The sequence below is a fragment of the Lithobates pipiens genome, unplaced genomic scaffold (assembly GCF_037356315.1).
Source record: "Lithobates pipiens isolate NorthernLeopardFrog02 unplaced genomic scaffold, aLitPip1_a1.2 Scaffold_16, whole genome shotgun sequence".
Lineage (NCBI taxonomy): Eukaryota > Metazoa > Chordata > Amphibia > Anura > Ranidae > Lithobates > Lithobates pipiens.
The window spans coordinates 258,130,912-258,147,912 of NW_027507748.1; the positions used below are offsets into that span (position 1 = coordinate 258,130,912).

At 45.1% G+C, this 17,001-nt stretch overlaps 1 protein-coding gene across 3 annotated transcripts in view; it reads right to left on the bottom strand.

Moving 5' to 3' along the window:
• Positions 1–3,851: 3,851 nt before the first annotated feature.
• LOC143982513 (macrophage colony-stimulating factor 1-like) overlaps positions 3,852–17,001 on the bottom strand; it is a 38,473-nt gene continuing 25,323 nt past the window's right edge. For all 3 annotated transcript variants that reach the window (XM_077481327.1, XM_077481326.1, XM_077481328.1), the window contains one exon: positions 3,852–6,860. The gene's annotated coding sequence lies outside the window, so the exon portion shown is untranslated. The remainder of the gene's footprint in view (positions 6,861–17,001) is intronic.

Consider the following 17,001-nt stretch of genomic DNA (forward strand, 5'->3'; position numbering starts at 1 on the left):
CCAGTCTCTCCTTCCTATTTTCTGTAAGTCCCTGATCAATTTGGCTACATCGTTGGATGAAGGCTTCAAGTTCATTAGGAGTCGCTACTATGACAAGCTTATCTTTTACCTGTTCAGAAAGCTGTTGGAGGAACTGATTTTTTGCGCTGCTGGGTTCCAAATGGTATCTGTAATCCAATGTTTGAATTCCGCTATGTACTCAGCAACAGAGTGTTTACCCTGCCGTAAACTATGCAACTTTGCTTCAGTAGTAGTGCAGCAGTTGGAATCATCAAAAACCTGATTCATCGCAGCCTCAAAAGTTTGGAAGTTATTCAGTCTGGCACTGTCTTCTTCTACATAAGGGGAGGCCCAGGCTAGAGCTTCCCCATTCAGGAGGTTTAGGAGAACCCCCCTTTCTTCAGCTCCTTCCCCACCCTCCCTTTTTTCCCCTGCCCCCCACCCTCTTCCCTTGGTTTCCCTTCTTTTTTTCCCCTTGCTGTTTTCTTTTTCATCTGCTCTTTTCTTGCTCTCGATTTTGTTTTTTATCAGCTTTTTTCTTGCTCCCTCTTTTGTCTTTCCTTTCCTTTTTTCTTAACCACCCCCCCCCCCTCTTGTTTTTCCTCCCCATTCCCCCCCCCCCTGTGCACTTTTTATTCCCTGTATGGGAAATATCTGAGCCATCGCTTTGCATACATCCACCCTTATCTTTATGTAGCGCCGGCTCCGGAAGAGCATGCGCTATGTGTTTTTTTAAATGTAAAGTTCCTAAAGTCAGTTGGGTTTTAGGCTTAATTATGCCAAATTATGGTTTCAGTACCAGGCTAGCTGGATTGCACTGGGTGTGAGAATGCAGTTTAGCTGGACGTATTGAGTGCCATTCTTTCTCGTGACCAACCCAGTGGGAGTGTCATCCTGCTGTGCATTCTGGGTATTAAGGTACTGACATCACATGCTTCTGGGTTCTGGTCCAGAAGATCTTTCAGTCTGCTTGGTCCTGGTCTTTCTGACCAGCCCCCATGGCCCTCATGGCCTGGGGTGCGGATCCATCCAATTTCGAGTCTCGGGGCTGGCTAGCCCGAGGCAAAGTAACTGAGAGGAGGATTCAAAGGTGGACTGGTGCCGTCTTATCTGTGGAGAGGCCCAGCAACTGGAGAAGCACCCAGGGGTGGACTCTTTGGGAGAAGGCCATGCATAAGGCTGGCTTCTCAGAAGGAGCCTGGAGGCTCAGTTGAAGGACACTAAGTGGATCTACACTCATACGGTATCGTCGGACTGGCTGCGAGATACTGGTACCTTATGATAGCTCTCTGTGGCAGAGACTTTGTTCAAGTGTTCTACATTCAAGTCTGTGGCAGAGACTTTATTTAAGTGTTCTACATTCAAGTCTGTGGCAGAGACTTTGCTTTCTTAAACACTCTATCGGCTGCTAGGCCTAGTGAGAGGAGGTCTATCAGGTAGCTGTGAGAATCCAGTTGTGAATGGTAATTCTCTGGATTTTTATAGTGAGAGACTTCCTATCTTTTGCAGTTCCAAAAGTACCTGAACTTTCTACCTAACCCTCTAAACTTCATTGAGAGACTGTTTGTCTACTGTTTCCAATAAATATCCCAAAAAGCGGATCCAGTGTCAGTTTCTACAATTCTTTGGGCCATCTACCACGGGAAACCCCTAGACGCACCCGAGGTCAAGAAGGTAATGGTAAGCCCAATAAAAACAGCAGCTCCTTCGGGGGTCAGTGCTACATGTGGGGGCTCATCCAGGATTTACCGTTACCCCTCGCAACGAAAGGAAAAAGAGAACTGCACATGAGGTAACTACATGGTAGAGGGTTAATTTCTTTTGGACTGCGCCATTTCTGTGAGAAATGATTGACATCCAAGGTTGGCGCATAAACTGTGGGCAGAGTTGGAAAAAGCCCACAAGTTGCGTAACCAGAGGAGCCAGTGGGAGGAGCTTTGCTTGTTTCTTTTCCCTACATGAGGCGCCGTGTGAGAGTGTCGTAGGAGAGAGAGGAAGGAGGTTGTGTCTTATTGTGGAAGCAAAATAAGTGAATATGTTTTGAGTTCCAGGAACGTCGTCCACCATGGGACCCAGAATGCCTTCTGTGGGAACCCCCACAAGTGTGAGACTCCCTGGGACTGTGTTAACTGATACGGGGATTCGTCTGGCACCTCAGGGGCAGTTTATCCTGTATATGTCGGGAGACATCGAGGCCCTTGGGATGTTTTGTGGCAATTGTGAGGGACTGGTCACAAGTCCCCGGCCATTTGTTCGCTGTCTCCGGTGTGGAGAATATCTATTCAAGGTGGAACAACCCATCGTGCCACTGAGGGCCTACTGCATGGACTGAGCCACCTAAGTGGCCACTGAGGAATCCATTACCTACACTCCTATGGTGAGGCCTACAATCTCTACTTTGTCTGCTGATGCCAGCATCCAGGTGGGAGATTCTACTACTGTCATTGCCGGAGGAACTACTCCGGATGTCATGGACACCGCTTTGTCCACCGTCACCACAACTACCATGCACACAGTGTCGGTGCCAAGATACATCTGACCACAGACACGTGGTCATCAAGGGTATTTTTAAAAACAAATTGCCAAATGAAGACCCCATATGTGAAAATCATTTTTCCAAACTGTTAAGTTATTGTTAAGTAAACTGATGCATACCAAAACATCACAATTTAGACTGGTTTCCAAGGTTTTGATTACCTTGGGACTTAAAGGGGTTAACGCTTTCACTGCCACCAACATCAAGGGTTACAGCTGCACAGGACCACTTGTAGCTGGTCAGCTTAGTAACACTTAAGTCAGCTCCATTCCCTTCCACTATAAGTTCATGGAAGCTTTAGTGACAGTTCACTTATAGCAGAAGTGGCCCTTTGATCTTGCTTGATGTGGTCTCTAGATTTGGCAGCCCTGTAGTGTGTCCTTTACTTGCAATCTGTGTGTGCCCGCAATCTGCCTACACAGCTGGCTGTTTCCTGTGTGCCCTCTGGTCCTCAACCTCAGCTAAGCCCCCCTTGGCACCCACATAAATAGCAGGGTAGCAGGTAGAGGATTAAACTATAAGCACACAGTGGGGAGGACCAGAACTGTTTGGGATGGCAACAAGTATTGGTATGTTTTTCTTAAATATACACATATCCCCTGACTTTCTTTTGGGTATGAACATGGGGAGTAATCATTATTGAGCAATATGGTGTTCATTCATAAATAAAGTAGTAGTATACCTGAATAACATGTTTACTATCCTCTCCTTTTTGTGAATGAAAATGGACATGTTTACTAGTAAGTGCAGGAAGGCAGAAAAATATAAACCAATACAATAAATAACAAAACAATAAATAAAACGGCCTCCTCACATACACATAACATACATGTACATGTGCACTACAAACGAAAGCCCCATCAACACCAGCAGGCAGACATTGTGGTGCTCTGTGTCAGCATGCTGCAGTGTGTCGTTATAACCCATCCCAAGTGCTCTAATTTTTCATTTTCTTTAAAGTGCAATCATTCAACCTGCAATGCATTTCCATTTCCACTCATTGTAATGCACTGCATTGCAAAATAAACTTGTTTTGATTAACATTTGTGACAGAGTGACAGCTTTCAAGATTGCTGCTGAATGTAAACATAAGGACTGGGTACTCTGGTTGATGTAATTTACCACCTATGATCATGCCCATATTTGGTCAATAACGTCACCTGGGATATTCACATTTTCCTAGTTTTAGCTGTAGTGAAGCAATTTGTATAATTTTTTTGCAGATAATGTTCAAGACCCAAAAAGTCCATAACCTGACCCTGTGTTTTCAATTTATTTACACATGTGCACAATAAATAACACAATGGACAAAAGGTTAGATAAAATATATTTAATAAAAATACAACCCTTTCTCCTTTTAAATAAACATTTACATGTAAACATATTATATTACAATATAAAAAAAAATTATAAAAAGTCTCTCAATCAATAAACAACTCTAAAAATAAATTCTGCGTCCAGCACAGAAAAAAATGGTATTCTCCCACAGCAGATCAACTCCTGTTCTACACAAGGCACTAAAGGCACAGCATTTTCTATATCAGTTTGCATTAGTAAATTACTTGTTTCACACTTTCTTCTATTTCCTATGCCTGCAAATGGTAGGGCTTATTATTGGTACCCAGAACAATGCATTATGCACAGAGCAACACAGATCTACCACCTCATTACTCACTCTATATTTAATGCTATAATAGAGCTATATTTTCTGCAACATAAAGTCTTGACTTGACACAATGCCAAATATATATATATATATATATATATATATATATATATATATATCTTAAATAAGAGCTGAAAAGTACCAATTAGAATCCAGTAATCGGCAGCTGATCACCATTTCACATTTCATTGGTTAATCGCTGTGAGAATGAAGAGTGATACTTGATTGGCAACTACATTTAATTACACGTTGCACATTACTCTTTGGGCTTAATCTAATAAAGAGTAGAGAATGTTCATGTTGCTCAGGGGTCTCAAACTTAAAAAAAAATAAAGGGCCAGTTCACTGTGTCAGATAAATAGAGGGCTGGACTGTGGCCAGTAAAAGTAAAAAAAAAAGCCTGTTAGTGGAATTAAAAAAATGGCAAATTGTCAGTGAAAAAATGCCTTTGGATATCAGTGTCGGTGGATGTAAAAAAAAAAAAAGGTTCCTGTGTTGACAGTCAATGAATATAAAAACTGACCTGGTGTCAGTGGTCAGTATGATTTAAATATGCCTCCATGTCAGAAGTCATTTTGAGCAATAAATGCTCTGGTAGTCATTGGGAGGAATGGTGCCCCTTAGTTGATGTCAGTGGGAGTAATAGTGCCCCTTATCTGGTGTCAGTGGGAGAAATAGTTTCCCATCATTGGTGTCATTGGAAGTTGGAAACTCCCCCCACATTGCCAAATTGAGGAGGCCAGACTTAACTTAATGCATAAAGTGAAGCAATGTGCAATCATGTGCAGGATAAAGTAAACATTCCTCAGCTACATGAACATTATCTGCTCCTTTAGTAAATCATCCCCTCTAACATATTAGGTAAGGCATTTGACATTCTGTAGAAATAAAGCTTGCACTATGGAATATGGTAGCTTACTACAATTTAATATTTCTATAGAGGGTAAGAGACACAAACCTAGGGAATAACAGAGGTCCTTAGGTAAGATCATTTAAAGTGGAACTGAGCTAAAAAAGTGAAGATTTACTATGGTATAGGGAACATTTAGAAATGTTAATTGTGCATAGTACTTTAAAAAATATCTTTTGTCTGTGTTTCCCCTTGGAAAATAGCAGTGTCAATTTAGTAAATGAGGATGCCAGGGCTTTCCTGTGTCAAAACTCAAATAACTCTAAATCTGCAGTGGGCGATCCAAGGCACTGCTGCCTCTGACTGCTAGTTTTAGGAGATTTGGTGTAAGATCTGGTGATGTCACTACTGTTCTGCTCACCGTTCTCTTTGCTGGAGGCTCTGACATAAGGAAGAAAAACCTTGCCTCTAATAAGATGGCCATCTGCACACAGACACATTATGAAACAAGGCAAGTCAGTAGTGGGGGAAAGATCAGCAGCTGGGAAACCAAATGTTAGTGATTAGTCCTTTGCCCTCTGTCTACCTTGTTTTTGTGCACAGCTTCCAGAGTTCAGTTCCTCTTTAAATCCATTACCAAAATAAACCAAAAACATGCTCTCAGTGCATCTTATCCAGAAGATACAGAAAGATAGTATGCCAGTCAGGCTTTGCATCCCCACCAACATCAAGTTCTATAAGATTCTCATTTGTGTGTGCAGTGCCTATGTGGGCATACAGTATAAGATACAGGTCAAGCAACAAAATAAACTGCCTACTTTACTCACATATTACCCAGGTAATGGGGGAAAATGGACTTCTGTTACTTCAGAGGCTTTATATTTAAAAGCAAAGCAAAACAAATTGCTTTTCACAAATTGTGTGTACATATAAGGACTGATATTTCTCTTGAAATACTGATGTACATAATGTTCTCTTTCTTATACAGAACGGTTTCTGTTTCTTTTTCTGTAGATATCTGACAAAACCTATCCATCAGAGGTGATATCAGCAGAAAAAGAAGTACATAAGAAAGCAAATAATGTGTTGCAAAAAGAAAAGCAGGCCGGATGATGTGGTAGCCATTGGAAAATGGCTAATAATATAACAATAATACTAATAAAACCACACATATTTTACTTATATCCTATCAAAACATTCTTATGTGTATCTTTATAAAAACATAATTCCTTCTGCTTCTATGATTTCAGTTACAGGTTATAAAACCAACAGGTATAATTTTTTTGTCTGAGCAATCTGCTTCTTCTCAAATTACAAAAAAAAGTGGTATTTACAGAAATATGACCAGCATTATGGGCCGCAATAGTATTTCTTGGGTAAACTCTCCACTATATACATAACATTCTCCAGAAGCATTAGTTTACTTGATACTGTCATACTTTTGCAAACAATTCCTATGTGAAGCTTTTCACAATAAACACAGCATGTCAACGGGAAAAATTTACCTATAACATATACACAACTGCATAGCAGATACTGTTCACAGGAGAATGGTAGTTCCCTCGGCCGAAGGTTATTTCTTAGCTGTAAGCCTGTCACAGGAAGAAAGGCTGCCTTAGGCTTTGTGTGAAGCAGGGTGCGTCTGCTTTACATGTATTAACCTCGTAGACGACGAGACAACCAAAGCATAATATACCACATGGCAACAGGGATTTGCAAGTTCACTCCTCATGTGCAATCTGGACAAAACGAGCTCTGGCGGTGAACAACCTCTAGGAAATCCTTCCCTGAACAGGCAGATCTGTCCTCTGTAGAAAAAAAACAATGGTCAATGGCTTTATGCAGCTGAAAGTGTTAATCTAAATTGTGTTTAACCAGCCAGCACTGCCTGGAACTAGACATTCTTCATACAACTTTTGTGAGGGAGGTTGCAACACTCCTGGCTATTTGTAGAACATAGTCAATTATCTCTGGGTTAATTCAGTTTATACTGCTACATGAACTGATCTTTAAAATTCACTGTCTACATTCTTCAAAAATAGGATTTTTTGTACTCACCGTAAAATCCTTTTCTCCGAAGTTCATCTTCATTTTGACCTTGGGTTATATCGCCCCTTTAGACTAGGCAGAAAGTGTTAAAAACAGCAACACTTGCACAGTACCGCCCAGGGGGTGGTCCTACTGGCTATAACCCTTCACACTGCATCCAGCAGCATCAAAAGCAGTACAAACATAAATAGGAGGGATGTGTGCTGTGTCCGTCAATGAATTTCAGAGAAAAGGATTTTACGGTGAGTACAAAAATCTTATTTTCTCTTTTGTCCATTGATGGACAAAGCATCTTCATCTTGACCTTAGGGACGTCCCCAAGCAGTGTAAAAAAAATGGGTGGAAACAGTAAGAAAATAACTCCGTCCGTAACAACCAGAGCTGCTCAACGGAGGAGTTGCAACCTTAAACAGCTGCCTGAAAAACCTTGCGGCCGAAGTAAGCATCCGAAGATACGCTCACATCAACCTTGCAAAATTTGGTGAATGTGTAAATGGATGACCAGGTCGCCGCCTTACACACCTGGGAAACAGACACTTTATATTGGAAAGCCCAAGAGTCACCAATTGCCCTGGTAGAATGTGCCGTGACAGGAAAGGGAAGCACCGCCCCCCTTATGGCATATGCCTGAACCACAATCTGTCTGATCCACCAAGAAATGGTGGCCGATGAGACCGCCAGACCCTTCTTCGGACCAGCCACCAATACAAACAGCCAGTCCGACCTTCAAAAGGGAGCCGTAGCAGACAGATAAACCCGCAGAGCCCGTACCACGTCCAATGAATGCAAAGTCACCTCTTTGGGGTGTGACGGCCGAGGATATAAGGACAGAAGCACTATGTCCTCATTTAGATGAAAGGTCGAGACAACCTTTGGCAGAAACAAAGGCTGCAGACGCTGCACCGATTTATCCCTGTGGAGGATCAAGTAGGGAGACTTGTAAGACAAGGACGCCAACTCAGAAACCCTCCTGGCAGATGTAATAGCCACTAGAAAGGCTACTTTCTGGGAGAGTGTCAATAAGGGGATCTCCCTATTGTTTTCAAACGGCGGTTTCTGAAGCATGGAGAGCACCAGATTCAAATCTCACGGAGGTATTGGTGGTCGAACCGGAGGGGCCAAAAGTTGAACCCCTTGAAAAAACCTACTCACCAATAAATAAGTCGCCAAGGGTCGCTGAAAAAAAGGCATCCAAAGCTGATATCTGCCCTTTAATGGTTATTAAGGTAAGTTTCGGATCCACTCCTCGCTGCAAAAACCACAGGATTCTGGAAACCGAGTACGTGCGCAGACGCCACCCCATCTCCTTACACATGGAGATGTAGGCCTTTCACATACAATGATAAATCTTCAGAGAAGATGACTTCCGTGCCCTCAGCATAGTGGATATTACCGAATCCGACAGATCTCGGTCCCTTAGCACCTGGCTTTCAACAGCCAAGCCAGTGACGGTAAAGCAGGATGAAGTATTGGACCTTGTGACAGAAGGTCATCTCGCATTGGCAGCCGCCAAGGAACATCCGCCACCATTCGCCAATCTGGGCCAATCAGAATTACCGTAATCCCCTTGGCTTCCACTCTGCGAAGCAGAAGTGGTAGAAGTTTGAGTGGGGGAAAAGCATAAATCAGCCGATAATGCCCCCATGGAGCCACCAACGCGTCCGCCCAGGGATCCTTTGACCTGGCCACAAACCTCTGTACCTTCTGCCCCACCTTAGGCAAAGGAGCAGAAATACATCCAGATGTAGCGACCATTCCCCTTGGTCCAGCATCTGGCGGCTTAGGTAGTCCGCTTGCCAGTTTTCTGCGCCGCTCTGCCCACCACAGGATGTGAGCGACCTCCAGTGCTGCAGCTGGGCTCTTTGTTCCTCCTTGATGGTTGACATACGCCACCGTCATGGCGTTGTCCAACTGGATCCTGACTGGACGCCCCTGCAGCCTCTGTGACCATGTGGAGTGGCACCGCCTGATTGCCTGAAGTTCCAGCACGTTGATTGGCAGGCGGGATTCTTCCTGGGTCCAGCGACCCTGGACGACTGTATGCCCCAAACTCCCCCCCAACCAGTCAGGCTGGCGTCCGTTGTGATCACTGTCCAATGAAGAGGAAAGAACGACTTCCCGGACCGAAGAGCCGGCAATCTCAGCCACCAGAGCAGCAAATCCTTAACGAGCTGGCTCACCCGAATTTGCCAATCCAGGGACAACGGAGATTTGTCCCATTTGGACAGAATCTCCTTTTGTAAGACTCGAGTGTGGAATTGAGCATACCACCTCGAAAGTGGCTACCATGAGACCCAGGACTCGCATACAAAAACGCAATGACAGCCACCTGCAGGACACCAACAACTTCACCGCAGCTTGAAGAGTCTGCAGCTTGTCCGAAGGGACAAAGACTCTCGCCTCTGAGGAGTACAGAAGCAGGCACTCCAGGCATTGAGTCAGCATCACCACTGACTTCTGTAGGTTCAGTACCCAACCAAACTCCCTAAGAGTTTGCATGGTGATTGCCACATCCTCCCTTAATTCTGAGGTGGAAGCTGCCCTCAGAAGGAGGTAGTCAAGGTAACCTATGATTGCGATCCCTCGTTGTCTTAGCAATACCAGAATTGGGGCTAGCACCTTGGTGAAGACCCTCGGTCTACAAATTGGTAGTGCTCCTCCCTGACCGCAAATCAGAGAAACCTCTGATGCTTGATGCATATGGGGACATGCAAGTATGAGTCCTTGGTATCCAGGGATGCCAGAAAATCCCCATGATGGAGTGCAATGACCACTAAGTGAGCTGATTCCATCCTGAACCTTTGTACTTTCATAAAGCTGCTGAGGGCCTTGAGGTCCAGGACCAGACGGACCCCTTCCTTCTTTGGGACTACAAACAATTGGAGTAGAATCCCTGAAACCTTTCCGGCATCTGTACAGGCACTATCACCCCAAGCAACAGAAGGTCCTGTAGTGCCCCGAACAGGGCTTCCCGACAAGCAGGAAGAAGATGAAGATTGGAGGGAAAAAATCTGTTTGGTGGACAAGAAAGAAACTCTATCTTGTATCCTGATGAAACCAGTTCGCAGACCCACTGGTCGGAAAGCAGGGAGGCGAGAAAACTCCCAAAGGTGACCCCCCTTTTGAGAGTCAGGCGGGGGCAAACCTTCATGCGGTAACAGATTTGCTCACGGGCTTATTTGGCTTGTTAAACCAGGGACACTTTTGTCCCTCAACGGGCACCTTGTCGGACTGGGAACGCTTACCCGCCGACCCGGGCAGATGAAAAATCCGCTTCTGAGTGGAAAGGGAGGGCCCTTGCCTCCCTTACCTTTTCTGGACTGTGGGAGCAACGTACTCTTACCGCCAGTAACATTCTTAATAATGTTATCCAGCAAGGTTCCAAATAGCCTCTCTCCTTGGAAAGGGCAAGTCCACCAGTGCTTTCTTAGATGCCTGGTCCGCAGACCAGCATTTTAGCCAAATCAGGGGAAGCAGCACTACTGCTGATACTGAGGCTCTAGAGAGCAAGGGGGCGTATCTAAGGCTGCATCATGGACATACTTAAGGCCCTTCACCAACTGGTCCGCCAGCTCCATGCAGACCAGGGAAGCCCGTTGCTTCTCCAACTCACGGTGCAACAATTTAGCCCAGTCAGTAAGCGTCTGTGACACCAGAGCCGTGGCTAACACTGGCCACAATGCTAACCCCACCACCGTAAACATGGACTGGGCAACCGCCTCAGGCATTCTGTCTGCAGGGTCCTTGAAAGCAGGAGTCCCTTCCACCGGAATCATGGTTACGTTATTTAACCTGGATACCGGGGGGGGGGGGGTGGTGGGTTGGGTCAACAATCGGAGGAGATTCCCATTTCTCCAGGAAATTCTCCACAAAGGGGTAACGCACCACCATGCGTTTTCGGGACTGAAAAGGCCTGCTGTGGTTTTCCCTACTCCTATATAAACGTATCAAAATAAATTGGGTAAGGAAACACCTTAGCCGTGCGGGTCAGCTTGTGGGACCCGAAAGGGACCGACACCTCTCTAGATGTCCCGGCCATATCCTTCATCTTTAGGGTATCCAGCACTGCTGTAATAAGTGCTCCTACAAGCGTTTTTTCCTGCGCTGACCCGGAGTCACCCTCACTGTCTGAACGGCCCTGGTCCGCCTCTTCTGACACGTCAGAACAGGGGCCAGAGTCTGAATCAGAGCTTTCCCCAGAAGACGGTGGGACGAGGGGGTGTTTTTTACAGCCCTTGCGCCCGCATGCCGCTTCCACCGTGGCAACAAAGGCCTCCTGGACCGCCGACAGAGCGTCCATAGGCACCGTAGGTGCAGGGGAACCAGTTGCAATAAAAGGGATGTCTGGGGAAGAAGCACCAGCTTCTGACACTCGCCTGTCACCACTTAGAGACCTAAGGCAAGTCACACAAAAAGTCCACCCTCCTAGCTGCCACAGACTGAGGGGCCCCCCGCAGGACTCACTACTCTGACCCAGGTACTTCACTGTGCTGCTGCTGTCCGCTCTCCCCTGTGTCATCCGCGAGGTGTCTGTGTGAAAAGCATGCTGTTCTAGAAGGAAACAAGCACCCAGTGCTAGAGGCCGCTGAACTTCCAGAAAATGGCTAAGGAAAAAAAAAAACTGACTGTGGCTACAGAAAAATGTCCGCGGCCCCAGGAAAATGTCAGCGGAGCGCGCGGCGGCCTCCCCACATGGTAAACACATCACAAATGCCCCACCGTGGCCCAGAAACAGGGAAGAGGATTAGTGGACCCCCCAACACCCAGCGAAGCCCCCTGCCAGGACTCAGAGCCCCCCCCCCCCGAGGACCCCCGTTCAGGTACGTGCACGGCACCCCCATGTGCTCAGTCACACAGCAGGCCACAGCATTGGGAGGAGGGAAGGGACAGGGAGAGAAGAAAGAGTGAGAGACGCCCTAGTCTGCCTCCCAGGGAATGCTCTGCTGCTCCATCCTGCCGAGACAGGTGGAACCATACTTACCCCTTCTGCAGAGACTGCTGGACCCATTCCACAGACAGACCCATCACCCGAGCAGTACTGGGTGGCTGTCGGCCATGGCACACTGTGACACAGACAGCAGTAGCCCGGACATTTGTGTCCCCCGGAGCATATAGCTCACCGGCCAGCCCTGGACCAGATGGGGCATGTCGTACCTGACCCAGCACGTAGCTATTGCCTGCTCACGCTCAACGGCTAGGCTGGGGAGACAATCAGGATCTATATTATTCAGCCTGTCACCCAGTTAAAAATGCAGAAAAAAGCAAAAATTCCCAGGACCGATGGTCGCACCGAGAGCCAGGTCCTTCTACACTAGGCAGAAAAAAATTGAGCTGCTGGATGCAGTGTGAGGGGTTTTAGCCAGTAGGACCGACCCCTGCTCAGTACAGTGCAAGTGTTGCTGTTTTTAACACTTTCTGCCTAGTCCTCTCCTTAAGGGACGATATAACCCTAAGGTCAAGATGAAGATGCTGTGTCCGTCAAAGAATGAAAGTGAAAACATGTCTACCATTTCTGTGCAGACATACACCTTTAGGGCTTTCACACAAGTCAACAGTCTCTACCACCCTTTGAAAAGCTATCTGTTTTCTTATATATTTATATATATACTTTTAGTTAGTTTCATGGGGGATTTCATACTGAAGAATGTGTGCAACCATGAGCCAAGTGTTTGGCTGGCAGTTGCAATGTGGTCCCAGTGACACCACAGCTACCTGTTAAATTTTCAGTGACTTCGAAACAAAGTGCGGTGGCCAAGGAACTTGTACCATCCATAATGTTAGGATTTAGATAGGTGGTTGAGGAGGGTGGTAAAAATACAGTTCACCTTATTGCTGCCAATGTGATATGTCTTGACAGGTCAGTTGTAAAACCACACACTGGGAAGTTCCCCTAGGGATCGATGTCCTTCACTGCAGATGTTGGTTTTGGTAGCATTGGTGTTTATAATCTCCAATAAAGTGCAAATATCAACAGCCTTATTCAATAAAAAAAAGTGCAGAGATCCAGGTTCTAAGTGAAGAACCCCTATGGCCACTAGCATGAATTTTCTTTACTAAATAAGCTGAAAATTTTGAGCAGCTTCTGTATGTATGGTAAGGAGAGACAATCACTTGGGTAAATTTTCAGCTATTGATGTTCACACCAGGACCACATAGGAAAGGATTTTTAAAATGTATTTTTAAATATATGATGTCAGCATCTTTCTCCACTCAAAAAAGGGAGATCAAGGGGCTTCTGCCACAAGTCAAAAATGATTCATACAAGAGCACTGCATGACCATGGAGGCCAATTTTGACATCTTGGGGCAGATTTAAAAAAGGAGAGTGGATATTGAATATGTTATGCTATGCAGTATTTGTCAATACTGGAGTCTGTATTTTTCAGCCCATTCATAAAATCCAATCTACAATATTGGGGCTGTGGCATCTCACAAAGTTCTCCCGGTCTAGCACTGCAGAGAGAACTCCTTTGACATATCACGTGACTTGGCTCTTGTCCTGGCATTTCTTTTTATAACTCCAATTCATTTTTTATTGTTCTTTGGGGACTTTGAATTCCTGGAGCAGCAACATGCAATAAATATTTGCACTGTTTTTGCAAATATGATATAATATGTTTTTGCAAATAAGGTATTGCAAACCTTGTTATAAACCATGTAGCTTTGTTTTAAACCCTTTTAGTCTACAAAATTAAAATACAGATATTGCTGCTGAGGAAATACACAGCTATGGTAAAACCAATGTTTTTTAAGCAGGCCATAGATGGAGCAATTTTCTTTCCTGCAACCATGGGGAAACCGCCCCTGCCCGGGGAACACAGTAATTACTACTAGCGGCTATATTAGCTGCTAGTAGGGGTGCAACGGATTAAAAAACTCATGAATCGGATCGTTCTTCAGATTAGTCACGTATCAGATAATTTTTCGCATCAGCAAATAATAATTGAAAAACCTGTGAAAATTCCACCACCATATAGTCCCCACTGTAATATCCTCGTCATCTCCCCCACTGTAATATACATCTCCCCCACTGTAATATCCACAATCTCCCCCACTGTAATATTGGCTGAGTATGACTGGGTATGGCTGAGCATGGCTGAGTATTGCAGAGTATGGCTGGGTACGGATGAGCATGGCTGAGTATTGCAGAGTATTGGCAGGGAATTGCAGAGTATTGGCAGGGTATTGCAGAGCATTGGCAGGGTATTGCAGAGCATTGGCAGGGTATTGCAGAGCATTGGCAGGGTATTGCAGAGCATTGGCGGTGTATTGGCAGGGTATTGCTGGGTATTGGCAGAGTATTGGCAGGGTATTGCAGAGTATTGGCAGGGAATTGCAGAGTATTGGCAGGGTATGGAGGGATGGCTGTCACAGAGCAGCACTGTGGGCACTACAAATCAAGCCCACAGCGCTGCTGACACCGATCTCTCCCCTCCACTGTACAGATCAGTACAGAGAGGGGAGGAAGGAACCGACGTCATGACATGACGCCAGTTTGTTTACAAGTGATCGCTTTGTCATTTGACAGAGCAATCAGAGTGTAAACGGCCTGGGTGTAGAAAGATGGCCGCCACTTCGGAGCTAAGCCAAAGCTGCGGCCTTTCCTCAGGCTGAGACCGTGGAGCACTCCACGGGTCGTGGCATGTGCCGATCCGAGTGGGGTGACCCGTTTGGATCACGGATCGGTGACGATCAGTTGCACCCCTAGCTGTTAGCAATACAAAGGAAGACCTCTACCCATACCAGATCCAAAATTCTAGTAGTAGAGAAAGAGAGGGTTACAGGGATATACACTGCTAGTACTGGACTTTAATGGTATCACATGAAACAAGAATCATTATAATAAAAGGTAGAAATTAGAAAGGGATTTAGGAAATTACATTATGATATACAAACATCAAAAAATGTACTGTAATATGATACAATAAACCTTTAAAAACCTTCTATTACACGTATATCATATAAGCTTGAGGTATGCAGGTAGCTTAAGCCTCCAAGGGTCGATGCGTTTTGCCTAATTGTGTAGCTAGTTCAAGAATGATAGATTGAGTAATATATTCTACATAGTATGACATGAATACAAATATTAACAACATTATTTTCACATTGTATTTAAAGTTATTGTATTAGTTCAAAACGTAATCAGATATAGCCCTATAGCACTTACAGCGACATATGGAGAGAATATTAGAGGCATCAGAATGTCTGTGGGGCAGACACAGGGTTAAAGCTCCTTATGAATAACCTAAGGCATGTGGATCAATATTAGCCAAGACAACCCTAATAAAGAATACATAGATGAGTGCACTTGTACTATGGCCAAAGGATGCCACAATGTTTGGTCCCAAACATCCTTTGGCCATAGTACAAGGCATATATGGTATTATTTTGATGGCGTATACCTGTTATTGGGTTAGCCATATGATATATTGTTTCAGGCATTTTCATATTATGATCATTTAATAATAGCCATTAAGGGGGCAAATCCTTCTGGGGCTGAAGTGGTTAAGGAGTTCATGATGGCCCTTTGATGACAATGATTGAACTTAAAATGCACCATGGATTTTCCTCCACAGGTAGTGACATTTGGAAATTCAGATTACAAAACAGAATGATGGCTCCCTTGATACATCACTCTCGAAAGCCTACAGGAGGAACCACTCTGCTTCACGCAGAGAGTTTCTATCCAAAACCATTAATACGCAGCATCCCCTTTAGCCAATATCTCAGACTTCGGAGAACATGCTCTAATGAAAGCGATTTTGTCTCCCAGGCTAATGCTCTGGGAAATAGATTGCTTCAAAGCGGCTATTCCAGAAGCTGTCTTAAAAAGGCCTTTAACAAAGTTAAAAAACGATCTAGGGAGGAAGTACTTTTTAAAAAGAAAGAGAATAAACAATCTGATGTGGTCCGTCTGTTTACCTCATTGAACAAACAGAACGAGCAGGTAAATCACATTATCCCAAAAAATTGGTATCTCCTAACTAATGATCCTATCTTAAATAAGAACTCCAGAGACCACCATGATGTGACTTATTGCAGAGTCCCTCAGGATAAAGTAATAAGAAGCCCCTTTGAACATACACAAGTGTCTGGGGGGGGGGCGGACACAGTGAGTAACCTTTGATCTTCTGGATACCATCTTTCTTTATGGGCTAATCTCTTTTCGTATACCATATATTTTAGGTGGTTGGCTATTGCTTCTTGCTTCTATGCCCGTGATTCAAAACGCTGAAGTGTGAATGCAGCCTCAGTGAGCATTTCCCTTTGAGGACTATTATTAGGTCACATACTCATAATCCTCTCAATCCTTGTAAATATTTCTCAATTTATAGCTAAACACTTGTTTAATTTATGCGCACCGCACCTATATATCTCTCTAGATTCATGGGTATTTATCTGGTACATAGTCCTCCTTTGGCTGTTTAACCACTTGCCGCCCGCCCTATAACAGATACACGGCGGCATAGTGGTTTTTAAAATCCTGACCGGACGTCATATGACATGATCAGGATTTTGAGCCGCTGCGCACCCCCGGGGGCGCACATCGCTGCGATTGTTGTTGCGGGATGTCAGTCTGACACCCTGCAACTACAATCTCGGTAAAGAGTCTCCGACGGAGACTCTTTACCACGTGATCAGCCGTGTCCAATCACGGCTGATCACAGTGTAAATAGGAAGAGCCGGTGATCGGCTTTTCCTCACTCGCGTCTGTCAGACGCGAGTAGAGGAGAGCCGATCGGCTGCTCCTCTGACAGGGGGGTTCTGTGCTGATCGATTATCAGTGCAGCCCCCCCGAGGATGCCCACACTGGACCACCAGGGATGCCACCAGACCACCAAGGATGCCCAGCACAAGGTATGCCACCCTAGACCACCAGGGATTCCAGTCAGTGCCCACA